We start from the raw sequence: 22,886 nt of genomic DNA, 5'->3' as shown, positions 1-22,886 counted from the left end.
GCACCGTGCACGTTGGTGCACAGGTCATCCAACAGCGTGCGCCACGGCCACTGCGAAATCGCACATAGCGCGGCACACATCACAAAAGTAGGCGTAACACGGGGCGTAACACTCGGAATGGGGAACAACACGTGAAAATATGGGCGTCACGGGGGAAGTACAGGAGGCAAGTGCGCGGAACGCCCACACGCTCGCCTACAACCCGTATTCATGGAATCGAATAGGGCAAACCAGCGCACGGTGAAAGACGTGCACAGGGCCAAACAAGTACGCCACAAGAAAGCAGGCGGTAGCGTCCCTGCGCCTGAAATAAATGTGCGCCAAAATGTGCGCTAACAAAAAGCACCCATATACAGCCATGATGAATGGTCCATACAGTGGCCCTCTAGGACAAATGAGGTGCAAAGGGGTAACGACAAACACGGACACCCGCTGCATGAAAAATAGCGTGTGTGTGTGTTCCTGGGTGCGCGGGAACTTCCACATGCAATTGGCCTGGGTACGTGTGTTTCGGGGTATGCGGGAAGTTCCACACGCAATTGGTCTGGGTACGTGTGTTTGGGGATGCGCGGGAAGTTCCACACGCGATTGGCCTGGGTACGTGTACTTCTGGGTGCTCGGGAAGTCCCACACGCAATTTCAGCAGGGTACATGTATTCCGAGGTGCGCATGAAGATTCACACGCGATTCCAGCAGGGTACGTGTATTTCGGTGGTGCCGGGGAATGCTACACGTGATTTGGCCATGTGGGTCCTCCCAGGTGTTCCCTCTACACCCTCCACGGCCCCTGCAGGCAGCCCACACCACAGGGGACTACCCAGCACCCCAGCTCATGTCCCACAGGCAACCCATCCACCATGGCCATGCCCCCCAGCCAACCCACATGTCACCTTGCACTACTGATCACCAACACATTTCTCCCAGCACCCCCACCCCCCAGCACTGTGGGGCACCCTCCACCAGGTCCCCACTCATGTCCAACTCATGTGTCCCATCACCCCCACCCACCAGCATCCAGGGGCACCCTCCACCAGGCCCCCACTCATGTCTCCCATCACCTCTACCCCCCAGCATCCATAGGCACCCTCCACCAGGCCCCCATTCATGTCCCCCTCACCTCCACACCCCAGCATCCAGGGGCACCCTCCACCAGGCCCCCACTCATGTCCCCCTGCACCCCCACCCCGCAGCATCCAGGGGCACCCTCCACCAGGCCCCACTCATGTCTCCCACCACCCCCACCCCCCAGCAGTGCAGGGCACCCTCCACCAGGCCCCCACTCATGTCTCCCAGCACCCCCACTCCCCAGCCGTGCGATTTGCCTGGGTATGTGTATTCCTGGGGGGCGCGGGTAGTCTCACATGCGATACCATCAGGGTACGTGTATTATGGGTCCGTGTGAACTTCCACACGTGATACCAGCAGGCTACGTGTATTACGGGGTTCGCGGGAAGTTCCACACGCGATTGCCCTGGGAACGTGTATTTCGGGGTGCGTGTGAAGTTTCACACGCAATTTTGCAGGGTATGTGTATTTCGGTGTGCGCGTGAAGTTCCACACGCGACTGGGCCTGTGAGAGTGGGGTACATGTATTCCAGGGGTGGGCGGGAATATTTACTTGTGACTGGGCCTGGGAGAGCGTGTTACGTGTATTCCTGGGGTGGGCGGGAAGATTCACACGGTCGCCTACAAAGCGCTGAAAAATAAATGGTCCAATCCTGAAACACGTACGCCAGCATGAATCAGGCGTACGTCGACCCGCGCAGCATAAAAGTGCGCGCAAGCAACAAACAAGCTCAGACGCCAGGATGAATATACCGTTCCTAGCAGCAGTGGCCGTGGGTTACCAAAGGAGGAGGAGGAGGATAGTGAAGGGCGAATTTTCACTCCCAGAACCAGCCTTTTTGGGATGCCTGATGACCAGGTGTATGGGAGGTACAGGTTTACACCACACATAATACTGGACCTGGTCAGTGAGTGGGAGGATGACCTCACATCACCCACCCTGTTCTCCCAAGCACTCAGCCCCCTGGAGAAGGTCCTTAATGTACTGCACTTCTTGGCCACTGGATCATTTCAGCGGACAAGTGCCATAGTGGGTGGGGTGTCACAGGCCACGCAGTCACGCTGCCTACACCAGGTCTTGAACATCATCACTGCACGCCCATCAGTCCGCAGGCACATATACCTGCCCAGGACACCTGCAGAAAGGCAGGCTGCCGCCCTGGATTTCTACGGTGTGGCACAATTCCCCAAAGTGCTAGTTGCCATTGACTGCACGCATGTGGCACTACGTCCCCCCAGGGCATCTGAGCACATCTATAGGAACCACAAGCACTGGCATTCCATCAACGTTCAGGTAGTATGTAATGCCAAGGGAATCATCACCTCAGTATATGCCAACTATCCAGGGTCCACCCACGACAGCTTCATTTACCGAATGTCTACGCTAAACCGGGACCTAGAAGATGGGCGGCATGGTGATACATGGCTGTTTGGTGAGTATGAATACCACTGCACATGCATGCATGTCAGATGCAGAGTTATGTCACTACCCCACTAATGATACCCATCACCTCCTCACCAGGGGACAGTGCCTACCCTCTGAGCACCCACATGATAATGCCAATTCGGAACCCCATCACGCCTCCCGAGGTAAGATACAACACAGCCCATATTGCAACCCGGGGCATAGTGGAGCACACATTCGGAGTGCTCAAGTCACGCTTTTGCTCCCTTGACCGTTCTGGCGGGCAGCTGTTATATGCGCCCCCAGTAGTGTGCAGGATCATAGTGGCAACATGTGTCCTGCACAATGTTGCAACACGCCGGGGCCTGGCTGTGGACATGGTGGTGCCCCCACATCCCCAACCACATGCACGCCCGCTGCGCATGGGAGGGGAAAGGGCATGGGGTGAGGCAGCCTGTACGCAGTTGGTGGCTAATTACTTCACATAGAAATCACACCCCTGTGAAGTGCACACAGCCCTGGCACATACCATCTGATAAACAATGATGACTCGACCTGACAATTATGACGAACAAAGGGACAGTCAACTGTCAGAACCATAGCAGCCTGAGATTGTTCATGTGGAAGTGTCAGAATGTGTGCATCCCTACCTACACAAACACCACCAATGCAGTGTCATCAAAAGACACACTTCCATGCTGCAGAAATGAATACCCACTTGCAAAATACTACATGAGAACAGTGCCATGTCACCCAACCCCTCCCCGGCACGGCCACACAACACACCATGGCATGTCATGCAATGTGAGAGCAAACAAATTAATCACCACGACATGCCCCAAGTGTCACCAACTACAGTGTCCCTAATGGAAACTGGCCACACATGAAATGCTCACAGTAATGCAGGACCTACAACACACATTACCAAATACTTACCAAGAATACCAATCACCTACACAACCTCCAACCTACCTTAAACATGACATTACAGACTTACAAATTTGGTAGCCTCGCTACCTGATAATGCCAGCACTTCAAACACTTCCAAGTATACATTGTTAGCGCCACGCAAGAGTGTAGGTGCACTGATTACAAAATGTACCCCAGTTCCAAGGTAGACCTCCTTGTGAAGACATGAGAAATGGACCTGCAAATTAGGAGGATGAGATGGATGCAGAGGCACATATCAATACACCATGCAGTATACAATACAACAACAATATGCACTATGAATGTATACACAGTATCGACTACAGACTGCCCACACATCAATTGGGAGTCCAACGTCACCATGTACGTCAATGTCACTTGGGCACACCCTTTGCAAGCCCATGGAAACGGGAAGCAGGAGGGGTGTGTGTTACACAAACCCAAGCATCTGAACCAAATTCATGACAAGCCTGCATGTGCCCAGCCACAATACAGTGTATGCCCACGGGAGCCACACAAGGCAACACACTGCCCAAAAAACAAACATTAAAATAAAATAAAAAATAAATAAATACATAAATTGCCATTAATGGGCCCGGGGGGGTGGGGGAGGCCACCCAGGAGGTCACCCAGGAGGTCCGAGAACAGGGTGCACACCAAAACTCACCTGTGTGGATCTTGCGGAAAATAAAACACCTCCATGGGCTCATGGCCTGCACAGCTACCCTATTGTGAGAGAATCACTGCTGTCGCTCTCCTCACCCTATGCAGCTGCATCAGGAGGTGGTGGCACTATGGGAGGCAGCCCACGCAAAGCCCTAGTCTGGTCCTCCATGGCAGCAAGCATGCGGGTGTGGAAGGTCTCGTACTGGAGGATAATTGTGCACAGGTCCCCATGCAACAACTCACATGATGCCCGTACCTCTGCCCTAGTTGCCTGCATCTCAGCTGAGAGCGTACGTGTGAGACGCTCCAGCTGCTGTTCTGTCTTTCTGTTTGTTGAAGCCTCAAGCTCAACAAGAGTCGTCCTGAGGTGAAGGAGTTCCACTCAGGGCTTCCCTGTGGCCCTGGGACTCTATGGAAATGGCTTCCCGCAGAGTCGCCAGTGCCGCCGCCTGTCCCTGTCGGACGCCAACATGTCCTCCCTCTGTGACTGGCAGATGGAGTCTGTTGCCTGCTGTAGTCGCTCCATCAGCCTTTCGGGGGGGACAATGGAAGTGGCCACCCTATCCATGGCCTGAGCCATCATCTCTGATGATGCTGCCTGTTGGGTTGCCATACCGTATATGGATTGCTCCCATGCGGTATTGCCAGGTGGCGTACGGCCACCACGTCGGCGGGCACCACACCTGTCTGGGGCAAGGCGAACTGCGCCTTGCTGTGCCGGCACTGCCTGAGGCTGCAGGACTGCATTCCCCCTCTGATCTGCTGGCCCAGGAACAGGATCAGATGTTGCGGAGTGTGACCCTGCATCCGTAACCACCAAAGGCGTACCTGCCAACACTGACATCTCCATTGAGGGTTCTAGCCCTGGTGCAGGTGGGTCGGACAGAACAGAATCCCTGCCAGGAACACTCACCTGCAACGGCACATAGGTCTCATCATCCGAATCGACACCTGAGTACAGCTCGGGGGAGGTGCAGCCAGAGACACCCCTTGAGAGCACGACCTGCAGCAGTTGTGGGTTCTCACCCACCACCACACCACGTCCCTCACTGGTGGTCGGTCGGGCCTGAGACCCCTCCTGGGTCTTCACCATCTGCACAACCCCAGCAGTATCAAGTGCGTCATCCCCTGCAAAGACATAAAAGAAAACAAATGGAAACAGGCATTAGCACTATGGCACACAATTAGGGCTGAGAAGCTACAGAAACAGTACTTGATTGACACATGTCCCACATGACTAAAACCCTCCCATGCATGCACTGTCACTGCGTGTGAAGGGGAGGCAGATGGCACACATTGATGACACCAACATGGAAGATGAACACATTTGCTGCATGCTGCCTAGCAGTGGCATCACACATTGGCCTGTGATTGGCAGGTCAAATGCACATGCCATCACACAGATGGCATGTACCCTAGCCATGAAGTGAAGAGGGAGAGGAGAGCCCCAATTGTTCATTCAGTCTAGTTTGCTCATGAAATTGATTTTTTCATTGAAATGGTTCAAATGTTTAACCTGGAGCTGCCAGTCCAAAATGGTCCTATAGCATAGGGACATGTCTAAACAAATCATATCCAGGAAACAAAGCCACTCCACTGTACCATAGCCATGTCAGACATGTGACAATAGGACTGAGAAATGCCTAGTAAAAGTGGTGGTATGCAAACAATCTGCCTGAATAAACAGAGGAAAATAAGCAACAATGTTGTGGCAAGATGACACTTCAAGGGCAACTGGCGTGGTGTTGGGCTAGATGTCTAATGTTGGCAAAAGGGATACTGCTATACCCTAATGCTCGTGCGCAGTTCTCCCACGCCTTGGATCTGTTCCTCCGTGACGTAGGTCCCAGTAACATGCTCATGTGGAGTGAGTTCTATGTCCTCTGCTGGAGACCCACCTCCAGTCACTAGAGTAGCAGCATGACTTGAGGCCAGCTTATTCTTTGCCCTGCGCTTCAGGTCATTCCAGCGCTTGTAGCATTCATTAGCTGTGTGCCTCACGATTCCAAGGGCACTTATGATGTCCGCGATGGTCTGCCAGTGTGCCAGACATTGTGCAGGTGTGGTCTTGGATCCTGCAACAATCACCATTTCGCGGTCATGTGCAGACACATACTCTACAAGTGCATTCAGTTTGGCCTCATTGAAGATGGGCTTCCTTGACGGGCTGGACCGTGTAGCCGTGTCTGGGGCATCAGCCTGTACTGGACGAGCACTCTTCCTCTTCCGCTTGGAAGGTGGTGGGGATCCTGAGTGTCCTACGCTGCTCTGGACACTAGGGGCAGGAGCCCCGGTGGACTCTGTACTAGGAGTGTGGGATTGCACACTCAGCATGGGAGTTGGTGCAGGCATTAGCTCAAGTGTGATGGTGTCAGGGTGAATGTCAGCAGGATGGACTTGGACCGACACTGTTCTGGCTGGGTGTGTGAGAGGTGGGGTGGATGGAGCCACAGCTGCCCCTGCAGACTCCCCAGCCTGCCTACGCGGGGCAGCAGATGACCTAGCTGCCCCTGATCCACGTGGCCTGATGACACCAACGTGCACCGGCGCACGTGGCCTAGACCTGCTGACCTGGAAGTCAGCCATGGAGTCACCCTCTGCCAGGTCTGGTTCCACAGTGGGCTGGTCCAACAAGGGCTGAGCATGGATGGTGTCAGCCATGTTACCCTCAACCAGGGGGGGGGCATGTGTGTCCCTGACTGCTCCTCCACACAAGTCACGGCCACGTCCCCTACAGGATCCACCACGGCCACCACTTGGGGCTCGGCCACCTTTGCCACCCTTACGGCTTGTTTGCCTCCCAGCCATGGCACTGATGTTATTGTGCGTATTGGAGTCGCTGTGAACTATTGTCCTGGGCAATTGGGGGTGAAAGGGGTTGGGTACCAGATGGTAATCGTACCCTAGTGCTCTAGCAAGGCTGTATGTCACCCCTGGGGAAAGATGACGGGTCACGCAACGCACAGGCACCCCAAAAAAGGGAATTAAGGTGCACGCAACCCCTCCTAGACCATGTGTGTGGAAAAATAAACCTGCACTATGCTGTGGCACCCAGAAACACAAGAATGAACGTATGCGTGTCACACGCAGCCTAGAATGTCCTCTGAAGGGGTATGCAGCACACGGGGCAAGCACAGATGTTAAATACGTGCGTGACTCACCGTCTGCCAGGAACAAAAGCGTGAAAAATATGCGCGTGTGCGCGTTGGCAACACCCCCGACAAAAGAAGAATTGTACGCTGTCTGAGGAGACAGGACAACAGTAGAAGGGAACGCTGTTTGAGGAAACAGTCCCAGGAGAAAGAGGAAAATAGAAAAAGCTGTCAGAGGTAACAGGGAGTACAAACTTGAAACGCTGTGAAGTAAATCGCGTGTGAACCGACAAGAAGTACAGATTTCACCCACTCGCTCTCCACGAAAAGCACGTACAAGGAAATGGTGTTCTACACGTACCTTTTATACACACGTCACAGACGCGCATACGCGATGAGGCCATTTCCACCAATTACACACTTTGACACTCGGACGTGTATCTTTTCTTTTAGACGCGCCATTCTCTACGGCCATGCGCATGATGTCATAGCTGTGCATGGGGGCCTTTGGGCCAATGAAATCGCGTATGCGTGCAGACGCGCTTACGCGCTAAGGGCCTTTCCTCGAATTACAAGCAGACGTGCAGGATTTTCATGTGCCAAATCACTCCGTATCAAGCTGGCCACGCGTAAGCACACGGAAGACCACACTCCTGCCCAGAAAGCCGATTTACTGCCCCCCAGAGCCCCGAGCATGCTCCCACCTGCCATCTGCTGCTGCCTGACTGCCTGCTGCCCACGTGCCCTGCCATTTGCTGCCTGCACATCAGCCAGGGGTGCTGTTGCTGTGACCACCCCTGCTGGAACCGAAGACTCCCGACTGGGATTCCATCGCTCCACAGCCCAGCCCCAGGACCCAGTTGCCCACCCACTCCTGCCTCTGGGGTTGTCATGTCGGGCACTGCAACATCTGGCACCACTGACAACCCCTGGCCAGAGAGGCAGAGGGGCACCAGCTTCAGTGCCAGGGAAGTTGGTGTCCTGGTGGAGTAAGTTCTGGGGCAGTATGATGCCCTCTTCGGAAGTGTGCGCGCCGACAAGGAAAGACGGACTCGGATCTGGACGGACATCGTGACTGCCATCAACGCGGAGGGGGTGGCAGTCCGCGACTTCCAACATGTCAAGAAGCGCTGGGTGGACTTCAGGTCCAGGAGCCTCAACAAGGCCCGGCGCCTCTTGAAGGCAGCAGATGCTAAGGTGCGCCGGGGCCACTTGTCGGAAGATCAGATGAGAGTCCTGGAACGCATATCCCCAGCACTCCACATCCTGGTCCTTGAGAGGAAGACCCGTCTGGAGTCGAGCGGTAAGTGTACATGCATCATGATTGTAAGCTGTGCGTGTGGTGATGTGCCAGTAGTGTGCAGGTTGAACATCTGTTTGTATGGGGCCGAGTATGGGTGGGGGTGAGGCTAATACATGCGAGGGCTGTAATGTGTGAGACATGGATGGTGCTTGTGTGTGTAGGCTTGCATGCCAAATGCAGTTGTGTGGGCACACATATTTGGATGAATGTATATGTAAGTAGGCATGTTCGTGATGTCACGCATGTATGTTGTTTTCAGCTGCATGTATCAGCACTGTGTACATGTGCATATGTGTGTATTTGTCAAGGGTGCAACAGTGATGCAACATGGATGCATGTGACAGCGGGATGTGGAAGCCTGATTGGCAGATGTGACATGGATGCCCATCTGAACACTGCGACAGTTGGCTGAGGTGTACACATGCATGCAAGTGTGGTGGTGTGCGTGCATGTGTAGTGCACTCCCTGTGTTGCATGTGATGTCTGGCTCACCTTTGCCTGCTCATGCTGTTGTATGTGTATGGATGGTGCTGGCAGTTGTGATATGGCTGTGGTATGGCTCATGTGTGCAAGTTGAAATGACATGTGTGTTGCTGATTGTGATGCCATGTCTGAGGTTTGCCAATGCCACTCATGTGCAACTGTCATGTGTGTATGTGTCCATTGTACAGTGCCCTGATGCCTGTGTTTTATTTATCCCTGTCTGCAGCGTCAACTGATGAAGAGGGCGGAGAAGGTGCTGTGGAGCATAGCGGCGGGGATTGCACTGCCAGCCGGAGAAGCAAGGCTCGGCTCCCCTCCCAGGTTGTGATCTCGTCAGGGAGTGAGGAGTCCGGTGCCGTGTCCCAGGCCGCAGCTGCCGGGGGGAGGTCCAAGAGGCGGAGGTCAGAGTTGGACTCCTCTGCAGCAGATGGGGCAGCTGGGACCCCACAGGGCCCAACGGGGGAAGATGGCACAGAGTCGTCCAGGTTGGTGGGGGGTTTGGTAGAGGAGGAGGCCATGCAAGCAACAGAGACGGGGTCTGGAGGTGGGGATTCCACTGGTGCTAGTGGTGCAGTGCAGGACCAGGGACAGGAGGCAGCACAGGTCGCCGCGGAGGTGCCTGTGTGCAATCCTGTCCCTGATCCTGTCACTGCATCATCTTGCACCAGCAGGGATGCCTACGTCCAGATCCGTTTTCAGGCAGAGGATGAGCTCACGACAACTGGCCTTCCTCTGCCTGCGGACGTGGCTATCCGGGTTGAGCCTGTCCTGACTGGTGTGGCGTTGCGTCAACGGGCCATGCGAGGTGACCTGCAGTCTTTTCATGAAGAGACTGCACGTCATCTCGAATGGCTCGTTGACCGCGTCGGCCTACTGGGACGGGTCACCCAGGCCGGATTCCTTCGTTTGATGGGGCTTGCTCAGACCCCCTCCTCAACTGAACCCCCTATGCGCCAGTCGTCCTCCGTGCCATCTTCCCACCCATTAGTCACCTGGGTGCCCTGTGGAGCTGCCTCTGACGGTGCAGCCAGGCTGGTGGAGGAGGCATCCCTGCGACAGTCGGGAGTCGGACATCCAGCAGGGGTGTCCACATCAACGACTGCACCTCAGCCAGCGGAGGATGTGCAGGCAGCAGGAGGCAGTGCACGGGCAGAGGCACAGCAGCAGCAGCAACGTGGTGGGAGCCATGATGGCTCGGGGCCTTCGACATCGGAGGGGCAGGCATCGGCCAGAGGGCAGGAGGAACCAGGATGGGAAGTGTCTTCCGTGTGGCAGCGGTTGGGCCATGCCATAGATGCGGAGCGGCAGCGGGCGGAAGAGGCACGGCTCACAATGGTCAGGGCGGAGAACTCCATGGGGAGGGCCCTGACGCGGGCCGAGTGCCTAGAGGCAATCCGCAGGGAGATGGGGGTGAACATGTCGACGGCCCTACAGACCCTCGGGGCCATGGAGGAGGACCGCCTCCGGGACATTGATCAGGAGTTCGATGATGTCCTGGCCCAGAACATCCCGAAGTGAGCCGTCGGACTAGCCCGCTGCCCTTGTAAATAGTTCTGTAGTTAGTGTTAGGTTTCCTTTGGTTTTGCATTTTTTTTGGACCTTTTTGGACAATGGGCCACATTTTTGTATATATATATTTTTTTTTAGGTAGTGTTATTAGATAGGTTTCATTTCTTTGGTTGGGATCATGGACCCTGGATTGTTTATCTGTACATAGTTGACTTTTGGATTTTCATTTTTTTTTATTATTTACCCATGGAGCAATGGTTTTCGATTTTAATTTTCCATTGGATTTACTTTTGTGGACTGTGACTTTGGACACCTTTCCTTTGGATTATGATTTGTGGTTTTGCATTATTTCACGGACGTGCTGCTTTATTTTTTGAAAATTTCCTTTATTGTTTGTTTATTTTTGATTCAATTTATGATGCTTTTAATACATATTTTTTCTTCAAACTTCAATGTGTAGTATCATCTCATTGGTTTCATGCATTTCATGATATGGGTTTTGACATTCACTGACACCCATTGGGTGTATGTGAGGGACATGTGTTCATTTCCAAACTTGCAATTGGGGTTCTATCATGTTATTGCCATTTCTAAGTGGGTGGATGCAATACTCGGGTGGGTGTTTGGCATTTGGAGGCTGACCATAAGGACCAGGGATCTAGATCGTGATGACATGTTGGCTGGGGGACATGAGTGGGGGCCTGGTGGTGGGTGCCCCTGCACTGCTGGGGGGTGGGGGTGATGGGAGACATGAGTGGGGGCCTGGTGGAGGGTGCCCCTGCACTGCTGGGGGGTGGGGGTGGTGGGAGACATGAGTGGGGGCCTGGTGGAGGGTGCCCTGCACTGCTGGGGGTGGGGGTGCTGGGAGACATGAATTGGACATGAGTGGGGGCCTAGTGGAGGGTGCCCCTGGATGCTGGGGGGTGGGGGTGATGGGAGACATGAGAGGGGGCCTGGTGGAGGGTTCCCCTGGTTGCTGAGGGGTGGGGGTGATGGGAGACATGAGTGGGGGCCTGGTGGAGGGTGCCCCTGGATGCTGGGGGGTGGGGGTGATGGGAGACATGAGTGGGGGCCTGGTGGAGGGTGCACCTGCACTGCTGGGGTGTGGGGGTGGTGGGAGACATGAGTGGGGGCCTGGTGGAGGGTGCCCTGCACTGCTGGGGGGTGGGGGTGGTGGGAGACATGAGTGGGGGCCTAGTGGAGGGTGCCCCTGGATGCTGGGGGGTTGGGCTGGTGGGAGACATGAGTGGGGGCCTGGTGGAGGGTGCCCCTGGATGCTGGGGGGTGGGGGTGATGGGAGACATGAGTGGGAGCCTGGTGGAGGGTGCCCCTGCACTGCTGGGGGGTGGGGGTGATGGGAGACATGAGTGGGGGCCTGGTGGAAGGTGCCCCTGCACTGCTGGGGGGTGGGTGTGGTGGGAGACATGAATGGGGGCCTGGTGGAGGGTGCCCCTGGATGCTGGGGTGTGGGGGTGATGGGAGACATGAGTGGGGGCCTGGTGGAGGGTGCCCCTGCACTGCTGGGGGGTGGGGGTGGTGGGAGACATGAGTGGGGGCCTGGTGGAGGGTGCCCTGCACTGCTGGGGGGTGGGGGTGGTGGGAGACATGAGTGGGGGCCTGGTGGAGGATGCCCCTGGATGCTGGGGGGTGGAGGGGGTGGGAGACATGAGTGGGGGCCTGGTGGAGGGTGCCCCTGGATGGTGGGGGTGATGGGAGACATGAGTTGGACATGAGTGGGGGCCTGGTGGAGGGTGCCCTGCACTGCTGGGGGGTGGGGGTGATGGGAGACATGAGTGGGGGCCTGGTGGAGGGTGCCCCTGTGTTAGGCGGAAACCTGTGCAGTTCCCTCTGGGACCACTGCAAAAGATTTAGGACTACAGGTGTTGGGCGGTGAACCCACTTTGTAGCAGTCTGTACCACACAGATTCACTTGGTAGCTGTGGCTGAGCAGTCAGACTTCCCTCAAGAAGAATTGAGCAGTATGTGGAGTATACAAGATAGGGCAATTCTTCACAGCAAGACAAGCAAACACGCAACGAGGCTTAGTGTAAAGATATTAAGGTATTTATTTATAACGAAACATCTATGAAAAACACTATGGCAAATCACGGCAAACAAATCAAACACAATTACTCTACGAAGCAGAAACGATCAATCCCCCTAGCAATACTTCGACAACTCTAGGTTCTACTGGCACCACTTATTTTCAGACAGAGGTGTATACCTCAACCTAGATGACACTCTAATATTAGTTAGGACGGGAGAGAAAAAGATAGGCAGGTCATGAAATCAACACAGTTCAATCCTACGCGGATAAAATGCAAGGCAGATAGGGAAGAATCACAATAGATCGTAAAGTTCAGAGGCCAGGCCCACTCGGAGAGAGGCAAGGCGCGATGTCCCAAAAAGTCTCTAGTGGAGATGCATTCAAGTCTTTGTAGCAAATTGTTATCGGCAGGTTGAACCAGTTCAGAAAAACAAATGAGAAAAGCTTGGAGGCGACCCAACAGAACGGAGAGGATTAAGACACCTCACTCGAACCGATCGACAGGGAAGCCAGGCGGACACAGAACCTTGTTGTGGAGGGCAGCTCTGGCGGGGGCAGTTGTTCCTGGTGGTGGATGCACGTCGGGTCTTTGCCAAGAGTAGAGAGGTCCTTGTCGTCGAAGAAAGTGAAGTCCGGTGCACCACCATGGAAGAGACCAGCCGCGGAGTGCTCCGTCACAAGGCACCATCTTTTGGTCGCGGTTCAGGGGTAGTGGCTATCTGGTTGCCGAGGTGCTCTGCACGGGCAATTCGACCACTGCGTCCTGATGCGAATAAAAAGCAAAGGGGACTGGTTGTTCCCACCAGTCAGGGGAAGAGACTCTCCGGCAGGGAGATCTCCTCTGTCGTCGGGAAGTGGTGAGTCGGATCCGCAGGGCTCCACCGGAGGTGTCGTCGTGCAGGTCGGCTCAGCGTTACCCTTGTCGGATTCTTAGGTCCTGTGGCGACTTCTGAAGATCCAGTCCCAAAAGCCCTGCTTTTATGCAGAAAACCCCCATTCATTCAGCCTAGCTGTCAATCAACACATGCTAAGTGGTGAGCGGGGAGGCTCACCACTTGGGCCAATCACTCCAGAGTGCGACCGGAGTTGGCAAGGCAACTCGGTCCAGGGTGCCTAAAACCCCTCCCAAACCCCTGTGGTAACCCAGACAGAATGGCACCACTTTGGAGGGTCTCTGTACAGAGCCCGCCAAAAGTGGAACAAAGGGCTCGACCTTTGGTTTAGGAGTCACAGAGACGAACACAGACGCCATTTTAAAAACCGAGTTCTGGCAGAAAATACCATCCGATAAACTTATTTAAGATAAGTAGACCGGTGGTACGTTAGAGATTAACGAGAAAAAGGATCAATCTCCAACAATGGGACGAATCCCATAGGGTTATGTCCGGGGTCGAACATAACAAGTAGTTTCCACTGCCACCAGCCAAAACTCGACGAGGGGGGACGGGACAGTGCCCCCTCGAGTAACAGATCTAGGAGTAATCGAATTACCCCTACTAGTACGTCCACAATAAGATGGTTTGTACTAGTTCTGTTAGTAAATTTAGGTCTAGTAAAGCCAATGGTGACTTTACATGCCCGGGGAGACGGTAGTCAGTCCCCGGGTATGGAGTCTATGGTGGGGGTCCGCTAGGACGCCCCCGTGTTACGGCACGTAGGGTGCGGTGTAACACACATAGAAAAACATATGAGACCCTATGGAGTAAAAGACCCCATAGCCCATAGAACACATTGACATTTGAAGGAATTACACACATACATGTCCAAGAGTGGGAGAAAAGAGTCTCACTCTTGGCAGGATGGAAAAAACAAACTCCAGAAATCCAGCAAAGCTGCTGGGGGACTCACTAGGTTAGGAAATTCAGCCTAAACAGAGAATTCTCCCTAACACCCTGCACTGCTGGGGGGTGGGGGTGGTGGGAGACATGAGTGGGGGCCTGGTGGAGGGTGCCGCTGGATGCTGGGGTGTGGGGGTGATGGGAGACATGAGTGGGGGCCTAGTGGAGGGTGCCCCTGCACTGCTCGGGGGTGGAGGTGGTGGGAGACATGAGTGGGGGCCTGGTGGAGGGTGCCCTGCTCTGCTGGGGGGTGGGGGTGGTGGGAGACATGAGTGGGGGCCTGGTGGAGGATGCCCCTGGATGCTGGGGCGTGGGGGTGGTGGGAGACATGAGTGGGGGCCTGGTGGAGGGTGCCCCTGGATGGTGGGGGTGATGGGAGACATGAGTTGGACATGAGTGGGAGCCTGGGGGAGGGTGCCCTGCACTGCTGGGGGGTGGGGGTGATGGGAGACATGAGTGGGTGCCTGGTGGACGGTGCCCCTGACGGGTGGGGGTGGGGGTGCAGGGAGACATGAGTGGGGGCCTGGTGGAGGGTGCCCCTGCACTGCTGGGGGGTAGGGGTTGGTGGGAGTCATGAGTGGGGTCCTGGTGGAGGGTGCCCTGCACTGCTGGGGGTGGGGTGCTGGGAGACATGAGTTGGACATGAGTGGGGGCCTGGTAGAGGGTGCCCTGCACTGCTGGGGGGTGGGGGTGGTGGGAGACATGAGTTGGACATGAGTGGGGGCCTGGTGGAGGGTGCCCCGCACTGCTGGGGGGTGGGGGTGGTGGGAGACATGAGTTGGACATGAGTGGGGGCCTGGTGGAGGGTGCCCTGCACTGCTGGGGGGTTAGGGTGGTGGGAGACATGAGTGGGGGCCTGGTGGAGGGTGCCCTGCACTGCTGGGGGTGGGGGTGCTGAGAGACATGAGTTGGACATGAGTGGGGACCTGGTGGAGTGTGCCCTGCACTGCTGGGGGGTGGGGGTGATGGGAGACATGAGTGGGGGCCTGGTGGAGTGTGCCCCTGCACTTCTGGGGGTGGGGGTGGTGGGAGACATGAGTGGGGGCCTGGTGGAGGGTTCCCTGCACTGCTGGGGGTGGGGGTGCTGGGAGACATGAGTTGGACATGAGTGGGGGCCTGGTGGAGGGTGCCCTGCACTGCTGGGGGGTGGGGGTGATGGGAGACATGAGTGGGGCCTGGTGGAGGGTGCCCCTGCACTGCTGGGGGATGGGGTGGTGGGAGACATGAGTGGGGGCCTGGTGGAGGGTTCCCTGCTCTGCTGGGGGTGGGTTTGCTGGGAGACATGAGTTGGACATGAGTGGGGGCCTGGTGGAGGGTGCCCTGCACTGCTGGGGGGTGGGGGTGGTGGGAGACATGTGTGGGGGCCTGGTGGAGGGTGCCCCTGGATGCTGGGGGGTGGGAGACATGAGTGGGGGCCTGGTGGAGGGTGCCCCTGGATGCTGGGGGGTGGGGGTGATGGGAGACATGAGTTGGACATGAGTGGGGGCCTGATGGAGGGTGCCCTGCGCTGCTGGGGGTGGGGGTGCTGGGAGACATGAGTTAGACATGAGTGGGGGCCTGGTGGAGGGTGCCCTGCACTGCTGGGGGGTGGGGGTGATGGGAGACATGAGTGGGGGCCTGGTGGAGGGTGCCCCTGGATGCTGGGGGGTGGCAGTGATGGGAGACATGAGTTGGACATGAGTGGGGGCCTGGTGGAGGGTGCCCTGCACTGCTGGGGGTGGGGGTGGTGGAAGACATGAGTGGGGGCATGGTGGAGGGTGCCCTGCACTGCTGGGGGTGGGGGTGCTGGGAGACATGAGTTGGACATGAGTGGGGGCCTGGTGGAGGGTGCCCTGCACTGCTGGGGGGTGGGGGTGATGGGAGACATGAGTGGGGGCCTGGTGGAGGGTGCCCCTGCACTGCTGGGGGGTGGGTGGGGGTGATGGAAGACATGAGTGGGGGCCTGGTGGAGGGTGCCCCTGGAGGCTGGGGGCTGGGGGTTCAGGGGGACATGTGTTGGTGGGCAGTAGTTCAAGGTGACATGTGGGTTGGCTGGGGGGCCTGGGCATGGTGGATGGGCTGCCTGCGGGACATGTGCAGGGTAGGCCCCTGTGGTGTGGGCCGGCTGCAGGGGCCATCGAGGGTGTAGAGGGTACACCTGGGAAGACCCACACCTGCAATTTACGTGTGGTGCTCCCCGCGCACCCCTGGAATACACGTACCATGATTGAATTGTGTGTGATACTTCCTGCGCACCCCTGAAATACACGTACCCTGCTGCTTTTGTGTGTGATACTTCCCGCGCACCCCTGGAATACACGTACCCTGCTGCTTTTGCGTGTGACACTTCCCGCGCACCCCTGGAATACACGTACCCTGATGGAATCACATGTGATACTTCCCGCACACCCCTGAAATGCACGTACCCTGCTGTTTTTGCGTGTGATACTACCCGCGCACCCCTGGAATACACGTGCCCTGATGGAATCATGTGTGTTACTTCCCACGCACCCCTGATGTACACGTACCCAGGACAATCACGTGTGAAACTTCCCGAGAACCACTGAAATACACGTTCCCCGCTTGGCGTTTGCTGTTTGGCAGCCCTGTGAACTGGTCCAGGGTTAGCGCAGCCCTTTGCGATGATTTGGGAATTTTGAAGGCTTTTCCTTGCGCAAGGGCGTTCTTGGGGGCGTAACTGGTGCTGCTGCAGGGTTGCTGCGCCACTCTGCGCCACGGCTGGTTTTGGAGGCTAAAATCCATGAATTCGCTGTGCAATGAAAACAATTTTTTCGCACGCGGCTGGTGCCGTGTATCGCACGGGGACACTGTGCGCCAGCCGCGTGCGCCACTTTTGTGCGAATTTCTATGAATTACCCTGTTCGGTTTTTTTTGTTTTCTGATTTAATGTGATGCACATTGTATAAAACGATATGCATTTCAATTTAGTTAGACTGGTTTGTCGTTATGGAGTGTACAACTTCTTTGATATGAGTTTACGTTTATTCATATATGCCCTGTAATAGGTCACACCGGTTCTCATTCTCTTGGCACATTGTCATTCATTGTACTTTATTGAGCAATAGATGAATGTGATCCGGTGCATCATAGCTTATTATCAAATTAATATTTATTCATTTGTTTATGCTTCACATTGAGCTAAATGATGCCCCTTCTGACATGTCTGGGGTTGCTGTTGGTACTCTTGTTCAGAGGAGAATTGCCTAGCCCCAGGGCAGGACAAAGACTGATTAGCTTTAAATATTTCTCCTCTGTGAAAGATAGTGAACTAAAGAATCTGGGTAAGGCTCTCATAACTGGGACTAATGTCCAGCAGAGGCACTCCTAGGACCCCCATTGTTTTTTGCAAAATTCAAGTAACTTTGGGTCTCACCCTAAGTTACTAGGGGAATCCAGATGTGGACCACTTGCTCACTATTCTTAGAGAGGCGCAGCTCCACCCTGCTGATGAGGTCCAAACAGACTGAAACACGTGTCTGGGGTTGCCGTTGGTGCTCTTGTTCAGAGGAGAATTGCCTAGCATTTCTGTGCTGGACTGCCCCAGGGCAGGACAAAGACTGATATGCTTTGGATATTTCTCCTCTGTGAAAGATAGTGAACTAAAGACTCTGGGTAAGTCTCTCGGAACCGGGGCTAATGTCTGGCAGAAGGTCTCCCAGGACTCCCCTTGTTCCCTTCTGATATGCTGTCAGTTAATATTATTATGTATTCAACATGTTAGAATATTATGAACATGTTTTTAATGTTAAATATTCTTCCTTTTTACCATTAAATCCAAACACTCCCTTTCTTAGAGATATTTTTGTAATTTATGAGAGTGTTATTCATAACATTGTGCACTTAACACTATTGCACACTAGAACTGTAATGCTGTATTCTTCTGTTTGCACTTTCCTGGCTTTTTTTGTTTAAAACTACTAATTTGTGATTTAAACTGTGGGTAATGTAGTTTTACGTCCTTGCACTGACACTTTGTGTGAGTCCTTCCTTCATGTTTTTCAACTATGATTAAGTTGCAGAGGTCAGTGAAACATAAGCTATTTGGTCATATGCTTGTGTTTCTTCAATTTCTACAATTTCTCTGTGGCGCAAGACATGAGATGCACTTGCACACCTCGCCAGTAGCACCAAACAAAGTGTGATCTTTGCACAATGGGCATTTGACTGTGTGCATCATGCACACATTCAAAATCCCTCTTTCCCACTCTGTTCATTTGTGCAATTATAAGGATTTTTTTGTGCATTTTAGGGCAATAATAGGGGCTTTTCTGTACATCTTAAAGCACATCCCGCATTAAAAACTGGATGCACCTTAAAATGCACAGGAAACAAAGACATCCGCTTGAACCTGGTTGGTACAGGTGCCGAGGGATATGTATCACATGACATGGGCTGTTTCTAGCTAAGTGCAATAGCAACAGTATGGACCACTGCTGTCCCGCCTACATTTCTATCCCACCAAAAGGGATAGAAATGATGTTTCTGTTCAGAGCGCACTGTTATGGCATTCCCTTTAAGGGCCTCTAACTGTGGAATGCATTCCAAGCACCCATGCTGCGAAGTGTGCCTGTAATACATTAATGTCACGGTTGTACTTTTGGCAGCGGTTTGCTTCATGCGATAGAACCCTCTTATATCTAATATGTTTCCTTTTTATTTATTTGTATTTTTTTATATTCAGGATTCTATTCAGCCATGTAAAATGAGATCTTACAAACCCCAAAAGCATCCTACTCCAGTTGCCAAGGTGTTTGGTAGATTCATGAGCAGATTAGTAATACACTCACAACTAAACGTACATTAATGAAAGCATATGTATTAAGCCATTGAGAAACACAGCATTAAGCGCTTTTCATAGAACATAACGATCCAGCATTCAACATGTAATATTTAACTGTCCAGTATATCATCGAACATGTACATTAACAGTAAATCCTCATTCTACTTCAGATAGCAAGTTTGCATGTAATACTCATCAAGAAAAACAACAAACACATTGGGGGTCATTACGACCCAGGCGTTAAGGGGTTAACGGCGCCGTAAAAGGTTGCAGCGCCGTTAACCCCTTAACACCTTACTACGAGGTCCCTTTGCGGCTCTCGACCTTAACGGCTGGTCTGGACCAGCCATTAAGGTAGGGACCCGCAAAGGGCCCTTGAAGGTAATTACGGTACCGTAATTTGCGGTACCGTAATTACTGCCTTCCCCTTTCCCATTGAGCCCTATGAGGCGAAAATGGGAATGGGGAAGGGCCAATGGTAAATGGGGAATTACCGCCCCGCCAATCTTGGAATGGGGTGGTAATTCCCCATTTCACCATGGCAAAATCGTTAAGTTACTGGCGTTAACCATGGCGTTAATAGCGCCATTGGTTAACGCCGGGGTTGTAATGAGGGCCATTGTATCTCTTTGGTTCTTCAATGCATTTGTTATGAGGGTTAAAGCGTGCATTCACTGTCTCACCCAGCAATAGTGTCCCTGAAATAAATGCGGTTTTCAGCATTAGTTGTATGTTCCCAGTGAGCTGAACTAAATGCTTACATCGATATGAACTGTTCTGAATTGGTTTGCACTGTCAAGGCTGAATTACAATGGGCCTCATTACGACCCAGGCAGTAAGTTACCGCCTGGGTCGTACCTTTACCACCATGGCGTAAACTACGTTTACGCCATGGTGGTTGGCGGACTTACCACCCTATTCCGAGGTTGGCGGGGCGGTAAGTCCCCATTAACCCATTTACCCTTCCCCATTCCCATTTTTGCCCCATAGGGCATAATGGGAGTGGGGAAGGCGTTAATTACGCCACCGTAAATTACGGTGGCGTAATTAACAACAAGGTCCCTTAGCGCCATGGATTTTAACACCTGCTAAAAGCAGGTGTTAAATCCTCCATGGCGCTAAGGGACCTCGGAATCAGGCGGTAAGGGTCGGCGCTGTTTACGCCACCGTAAACCCCTTACTGCCTGGGTCCTAATGAGGCCCAATCTCCTTTTCCAGTTAATTGAAGTAAAGGGCACTATTACAGTGATTGCACAAGCGTGTGAGAGCCCTCTACTGAGAACGAACGTGGTTCAAATAATATGTTTTAGCTAACTACAGCCTTCACAGACGACACATATCCATTTGCGTATCAGTCTGGCCCCACCCACAAGGGCAGTCCAGCACCAGTATGTTAAGCAATTCTCCTGTAAACCAGAATACCAGCAACAACCCCAGACACATGTTTCGGCCTTGTTGGACCACTTCAGTGAGGTGAAGCTGTGCCTCTCGAAGCACAGTGAGCAAGGGGTCCAAGTCTGGATTACCATGGGTGACTTAGGGTGAAACCCCAAGTATTACACATTTCACAGTGTGGGTGCCCTTCTACTGAAAATGAACATGCTTCAAATAACCTGCTTTATGGGATTTCTTCCACTTCCACTCTGAAGGGCCAACAACCGCATTTTAGCTCAGTATAGCGACGCAAAGAAAAGTTAAATCGCGGGTCCTGTTCTTTACTCAGAGCTAACTATGAAAGCGCAGGTTAACGATGTATTCTTGGCGTTAGTTACCATATTAAACTTCTAAGGCATCTGGGTCGTTTTCTAAAAAAAAATAAAAAAAAAATAGAAAAATGTATGTATTTTTCAAGTGAGGACAGATTGTAATGTACGTGCCGTTCACTCCCTTTTCGGTATGTGAGGGAATTTTGCACTACTTCTTCCTCAATGTCATTGCTCTACATGTGTAAAGCATACATCTGTCCATGTGGTGAGTGTTATGTATCCTAGGGAAGCTGGAACTGTCCCTGGCAGTGCTATATCTAGATTGTGTGAGAGGGGGTTTATGGTGCTGCAGCCCATGTTGAGCACGTTCTATACCTGAAATACCCTAGCTGTACACTTTCTGAATGTGTGGGGTGCTTGCTATGCTGTACTTGCTCTGCTATGAGCGAACCTTGTCAGACATCTGCCAAACTTCCTTTTCTCTATGTGAGGGAAGCTTTTGCTGGCCCTGGCATGTGGTATACACCTTTGTTTGTGTAAACCAAAGCATTTGTCAGCCTTCAGCAAATGTATTTATTTTTTTAGATTTGTAGAGCGCACTACAGCCCACAGGCATCGAGGCGCTATAAGGAGACGTAAGAAGGCTTGATTCAGGGTTGCAGCAATGCGGCCCAACAGAGTAATACTTAGTACAGATTGTTTTGCTACAAACTCAATTGTTTCTTTACATAGTACAGTGGATGAATGTTACACGGAAGCAGACACAGAGATGCATATGGCAGGAGTTGAATCCCATTCAAACCAAGAGCCTCGTCTTGATGGCCTTCCAGAATGCTGATAGTCAAACAGATCGGACATGAACCTTTGGCAATAGGAGAACAGCAGTCTTGTTTGGGGAGATGTAAAAGCATATTAACCTAGCATAATATAACATACCATTTAAGCTCAGTGACATCTGCCTTAAAGAAATGCTTCTTCTTTTGAGATGGAAAGGTAGCTCGAGCTTGCCATTGTAAGAGCTGTGAAGAGCTCACAACAACTTTGCTATTGTATACCAAGTAAGGTAAACGTTTTCTTGCCTTTATGGGTGGTTGGTTGGCGAGCTCCACTCCAGCCACTGGAAGGAAAAGAACATCTAAAGTAGGGAGGACGGCCTAAAGATCCTCTGTCCAAACTTTATTTGGAACTCTATGGAATTGTGGGAAGACACTTTATTAGCTGGAAAGCAACTCCCAGATTAGTTGTTTGTTTCTTTCATTTTTTCTTGATTGTTTCGACCTACTAAAGGAAAAAACATGGGTGTGAATGGAAGATAATTGTATTTAAGATTGGGCTTAGATGTAGGCGGTGTTAAGGAGCAGCGATTTGAAGATGGGTTCTAAGGGAGCATTTTTTTTTATTAACTCCCTAGTTAATGTTTAACAGCAGTTGGAGGTGCCCATACTGTGGTTCAGACATTGCTAGCTTGGGAGTGTACTTTTCTCAAAACAAAATAGGGAAATATATGCTCCCCCATGGTTGCTTTACTGTGGTTGAGTTTCATGACAGATTACGTTTCATTAGTTGTTTACCCTATTGCAACATCTGCCTGCTTCTTGTATGCGTTGCTTTAGCTGTGACATGTTGTAATGTCTTCCCTTTTGGGCTTCATTAGTTGTCTTTATCAACTTCTGCTTCCTTTTAGAAGTGTGCAGTACATTTTGTGACATTAGATGCATCATCTTGAACATCTTCATCTTTTTATGCACATATGTTATCAATGGTTTCTTGAGCTACCATTATAGGTTTTCAGAAGCTCTTCAGGGTGATGCAGAAAAGAACAGATGCACCGGGGTGAATCAGGTATTGTTTCTTGTCGAAGATTATCTGCTAGTTATTAAAAATTGTAATTCTCTTTTTGTAGGCTCTGCATTTGTGGTGTGAGCCATGAAACTGAAACATCTTTCCAGGGGGTAGTTGGAGCCTCCCTAAAATATCAGTCAGGAGCAATGTAGTTCGTTCTGTATCGCTTTTTTGTGAGATTGTTGTTGTGGCATGTTTGTATCCTTGTCTCTTTATAGAA

The sequence above is a fragment of the Ambystoma mexicanum genome, chromosome 1q, assembly GCF_040938575.1.
Source record: "Ambystoma mexicanum isolate Mex_15411 chromosome 1q, UKY_AmexF1_1, whole genome shotgun sequence".
NCBI classification, from domain to species: Eukaryota; Metazoa; Chordata; class Amphibia; order Caudata; family Ambystomatidae; genus Ambystoma; species Ambystoma mexicanum.
The sequence above is the reverse complement of the archived record's forward strand: the minus strand, read 5'-3'. Positions refer to the sequence as shown.